Source organism: Schistocerca serialis, chromosome 10 (genome assembly GCF_023864345.2).
Source record: "Schistocerca serialis cubense isolate TAMUIC-IGC-003099 chromosome 10, iqSchSeri2.2, whole genome shotgun sequence".
Classification (NCBI taxonomy): domain Eukaryota; kingdom Metazoa; phylum Arthropoda; class Insecta; order Orthoptera; family Acrididae; genus Schistocerca; species Schistocerca serialis.
In genome coordinates, this window is record NC_064647.1 from 65,401,134 (window position 1) to 65,407,133 (window position 6,000).

Below are 6,000 nucleotides of genomic sequence, written 5' to 3' on the forward strand. Positions count from 1 at the left end.
ATTTAATACAAAAGGCACAATGCCGACTTAACTACAGGAGGACTGACACTCTCTACGATCTGGACCTCTCCTGCGAGTCCAGTTTTAGATTCTGATGCCTCACTTCCGGTTTACTGTATACCTTGCATCTTCTTATTGACGATGAAGCACGGAAATTGCATCCGAATTTAATACAAAAGGCACAATGCCGACTTAAGTACAGGAGGACTGACACTCTCACTTTCTACGATCTGGACCTCTCCTGCGAGTCCTGTTTTAGATTCTGATGCCTCACTTCCGGTTTAATGTATACCTTGCATCTTCTTATTGACGATGAAGCACGGAAATTGCAACCGAATTTAATACAAAAGGCACAATGCCGACTTAAGTACAGGAGGACTGACACTCTCACTTTCTACGATCTGGACCTCTCCTGCGAGTCCAGTTTTAGATTCTGATGCCTCACTTCCGGTTTACTGTATACCTTGCATCTTCTTATTAACGATGAAGCACGGAAATTGCATCCGAATTTAATACAAAAGGCACAATGCCGACTTAAGTACAGGAGGACTGATACTCTCACTTTGTACGATCTGGACCTCTCCTGCGAGTCCAGTTTTAGATTCTGATGCCTCACTTCAGGTTTACTGTATACCTTGCATCTTTTTGTTGACGATGAAGCACGGAAATTGCATCCGAATTTAGTACAAAAGGCACAATGCCGATTTAAGTACAGGAGGACTGACACTCTCACTTTCTACGATCTGGACCTCTCCTGCGAGTCCAGTTTTAGATTCTGATGCCTCACTTCCGGTATACTGTATACCTTGCATCTTCTTATTGACGATGAAGCACGGAAATTGCATCCGAATTTAATACAAAAGGCACAATGCCGACTTAAGTACAGGAGGACTGACACTCTCACTTTCTACGATCTGGACCTCTCCTGCGAGTCCAGTTTTAGATTCTGATGCCTCACTTCCGGTTTACTGTATACCTTGCATCTACTTATTGACGATGAAGCACGGAAATTACATCCGAATTTAATACAAAAGGCACAATGCCGACTTAAGTACAGGAGGACTGACACTCTCACTTTCTACGATCTGGACCTCTCCTGTGAGTCAAGTTTTAGATTCTGATGCCTCACTTCCGGTTTACTGTATACCTCGCATCTTCTTATTGACGATGAAGCACGGAAATTGCATCCGAATTTAATACAAAAGGAACAATGCCGACTTAAGTACAGGAGGACTGACACTCTCACTTTGTACGATCTGGACCTCTCCTGCGAGTCCAGTTTTAGATTCTGATGCCTCACTTCCGGTTTACTGTATACCTTGCATCTTCTTATTGACGATGAAGCACGGAAATTGCATCCGAATTTAAGACAAAAGGCACAATGCCGACTTAAGTACAGGAGGACTGACACTCTCACTTTCTACGATCTGGACCTCTCCTGCGAGTCCAGTTTTAGATTCTGATGCCTCACTTCCGGTTTACTGTATACCTTGCATCTTCTTATTGACGATGAAGCACGGAAATTGCATCCGAATTTAATACAAAAGGCACAATGCCGACTTAAGTACAGGAGGACTGACACTCTCACTTTCTACGATCTGGACCTCTCCTGCGAGTCCAGTTTTAGATTCTGATGCCTCACTTCCGGTTTACTGTATATCTTGCATCTTCTTATTGACGATGAAGCACGGAAATTGCATCCGAATTTAATACAAAAGGCACAATGCCGACTTAAGTACAGGAGGACTGACACTCTCACTTTCTACGATCTGGACCTCTCCTGCGAGTCCAGTTTTAGATTCTGATGCCTCACTTCCGGTTTACCGTATACCTTGCATCTTCTTATTGACGATGAAGCACGGAAATTGCATCCGAATTTAATACAAAAGGCACAATGCCGACTTAAGTACAGGAGGACTGACACACTCACTTTCTACGATCTGGACCTCTCCTGCGAGTCCAGTTTTACATTCTGATGCCTCACTTCCGGTTTACTGTATACCTTGCATCTTCTTATTGACGATGAAGCACGGAAATTGCATCCGAATTTAATACAAAAGGCACAATGCCGACTTAAGTACAGGAGGACTGACACTCTCACTTTCTACGATCTGGACCTCTCCTGCGAGTCCAGTTTTAGATTCTGATGCCTCTCTTCCGGTTTACTGTATACCTTGCATCTTCTTATTGACGATGAAGCACGGAAATTGCATCCGAATTTAATACAAAAAGGACAATGCCGACTTAAGTACAGGAGGACTGACACTCTCACTTTCTACGATCTGGACCTCTCCTGCGAGTCCAGTTTTAGATTCTGATGCCTCACTTCCGGTTTACTGTATACCTTGCATCTTCTTATTGACGATGAAGCACGGAAATTGCATCCGATTTTCACAATTTTGGTAAACATTTTTGGAATACAGTGATCAATTGTTATATTTAGATTAAAGTTCAGTCTTGATCACGTTATGTCTGTTTTAATGGATAACCGGTTTCGGTTTTTTCTATAAAACCATCATCAGACCCATTGGCTCCCTTGGGTTGGTAGGTGGAGCTCTCCTTGCTGCTGTGCAGTCAACTGATCCGATTTTAATACAAAAGGCACAATGCCGACTTAAGTACAGGAGGACTGACACTCTCACTTTCTACGATCTGGACCTCTCCTGCGAGTCCAGTTTTAGATTCTGATGCCTCACTTCCGGTTTACTGTATACCTTGCATCTTCTTATTGACGATGAAGCACGGAAATTGCATCCGAATTTAATACAAAAGGCACAATGCCGACTTAAGTACAGGAGGACTGACACTCTCACTTTCTACGATCTGGACCTCTCCTGCGAGTCCAGTTTTAGATTCTGATGCCTCACTTCCGGTTTACTGTATACCTTGCATCTTCTTATTAACGATGAAGCACGGAAATTGCATCCGAATTTAATACAAAAGGCACAATGCCGACTAAAGCACAGGAGGACTGACACTCTCACTTTCTACGATCTGGACCTCTCCTGCGAGTCCAGTTTTAGATTCTGATGCCTCACTTCCGGTTTACTGTATACCTTGCATCTTCTTATTGACGATGAAGCACGGAAATTGCATCCGAATTTAATACAAAAGGCACAATGCCGACTTAAGTACAGGAGGACTGACACTCTCACTTTGTACGATATGGACCTCTCCTGCGAGTCCAGTTTTAGATTCTGATGCCTCACTTCCGGTTTACTGAATACCTTGCATCTTCTTATTGACGATGAAGCACGGAAATTGCATCCGAATTTAATACAAAAGGCACAATGCCGACTTAAGTACAGGAGGACTGACACTCTCACTTTGTACGATCTGGACCTCTCCTGCGAGTCCAGTTTTAGATTCTGATGCCTCACTTCCGGTTTACTGTATACCTTGCATCATCTTATTGACGATGAAGCACGGAAATTGCATCCGATATTAATACAAAAGGCACAATGCCGACTTAAGTACAGGAGGACTGACACTCTCACTTTCTACGATCTGGTCCTCTCCTGCGAGTCCAGTTTTAGATTCTGATGCCTCACTTCCGGTTTACTGTATACCTTGCATCTTCTTATTGACGATGAAGCACGGAAATTGCATCCGAATTTAATACAAAAGGCACAATGCCGACTTAAGTACAGGAGGACTGACACTCTCACTTTCTACGATCTGGACCTCTCCTGCGAGTCCAGTTTTAGATTCTGATGCCTCACTTCCGGTTTACTGTATACCTTGCATCTTCTCATTGACGATGAAGCACAGAAATTGCATCCGAAATTAATACAAAAGGCACAATGCCGACTTAAGTACAGGAGGATTGACACTCTCACTTTCTACGATCTGGACCTCTCCTGCGAGTCCAGTTTTAGATTCTGATGCCTCACTTCCGGTTTACTGTATACCTTGCATCTTCTTATTGACGATGAAGCACGGAAATTGGATCCGAATTTAATACAAAAGGCACAATGCCGACTTAAGTACAGGTGGACTGACACTCTCACATTCTACGATCTGGACCTCTCCTGCGAGTCCAGTTTTAGATTCTGATGCCTCACTTCCGGTTTACTGTATACCTTGCATCTTCTTATTGACGATGAAGCACGGAAATTGCATCCGAATTTAATACAAAAGGCACAATGCCGACTTAAGTACAGGAGGACTGACACTCTCACTTTCTACGATCTGGACCTCTCCTGCGAGTCCAGTTTTAGATTCTGATGCCTCACTTCCGGTTTACTGTATACCTTGCATCTTCTTATTGACGATGAAGCACGGAAATTGCATCCGAATTTAATACAAAAGGCACAATGCCGACTTAAGTACAGGAGGACTGACACTCTCACTTTCTACGATCTGGACCTCTCCTGCGAGTCCAGTTTTAGATTCTGATGCCTCACTTCCGGTTTACTGTAAACCTTGCATCTTCTTATTGACGATGAAGCACGGAAATTGCATCCGAATTTAATACAAAAGGCACAATGCCGACTTAAGTACAGGAGGACTGACACTCTCACTTTCTACGATCTGGACCTCTCCTGCGAGTCCAGTTTTAGATTCTGATGCCTCACTTCCGGTTTACTGTATACCTTGCATCTTCTTATTAACGATGAAGCACGGAAATTGCATCCGAATTTAATACAAAAGGCACAATGCCGACTAAAGCACAGGAGGACTGACACTCTCACTTTCTACGATCTGGACCTCTCCTGCGAGTCCAGTTTTAGATTCTGATGCCTCACTTCCGGTTTACTGTATACCTTGCATCTTCTTATTGACGATGAAGCACGGAAATTGCATCCGAATTTAATACAAAAGGCACAATGCCGACTTAAGTACAGGAGGACTGACACTCTCACTTTGTACGATATGGACCTCTCCTGCGAGTCCAGTTTTAGATTCTGATGCCTCACTTCCGGTTTACTGAATACCTTGCATCTTCTTATTGACGATGAAGCACGGAAATGGCATCCGAATTTAATACAAAAGGCACAATGCCGACTTAAGTACAGGAGGACTGACACTCTCACTTTGTACGATCTGGACGTCTCCTGCGAGTCCAGTTTTAGATTCTGATGCCTCACTTCCGGTTTACTGTATACCTTGCATCATCTTATTGATGATGAAGCACGGAAATTGCATCCGATATTAATACAAAAGGCACAATGCCGACTTAAGTACAGGAGGACTGACACTCTCACTTTCTACGATCTGGTCCTCTCCTGCGAGTCCAGTTTTAGATTCTGATGCCTCACTTCCGGTTTACTGTATACCTTGCATCTTCTTATTGACGATGAAGCACGGAAATTGCATCCGAATTTAATACAAAAGGCACAATGCCGACTTAAGTACAGGAGGACTGACACTCTCACTTTCTACGATCTGGACCTCTCCTGCGAGTCCAGTTTTAGATTCTGATGCCTCACTTCCGGTTTACTGTATACCTTGCATCTTCTCATTGACGATGAAGCACAGAAATTGCATCCGAAATTAATACAAAAGGCACAATGCCGACTTAAGTACAGGAGGATTGACACTCTCACTTTCTACGATCTGGACCTCTCCTGCGAGTCCAGTTTTAGATTCTGATGCCTCACTTCCGGTTTACTGTATACCTTGCATCTTCTTATTGACGATGAAGCACGGAAATTGGATCCGAATTTAATACAAAAGGCACAATGCCGACTTAAGTACAGGTGGACTGACACTCTCACATTCTACGATCTGGACCTCTCCTGCGAGTCCAGTTTTAGATTCTGATGCCTCACTTCCGGTTTACTGTATACCTTGCATCTTCTTATTGACGATGAAGCACGGAAATTGCATCCGAATTTAATACAAAAGGCACAATGCCGACTTAAGTACAGGAGGACTGAAACTCTCACTTTCTACGATCTGGACCTCTCTTGCAAATCCAGTTTTAGATTCTGATGCCTCACTTCCGGTTTACTGTATACCTTGCATCTTCTTATTGACGATGAAGCACGGAAACTG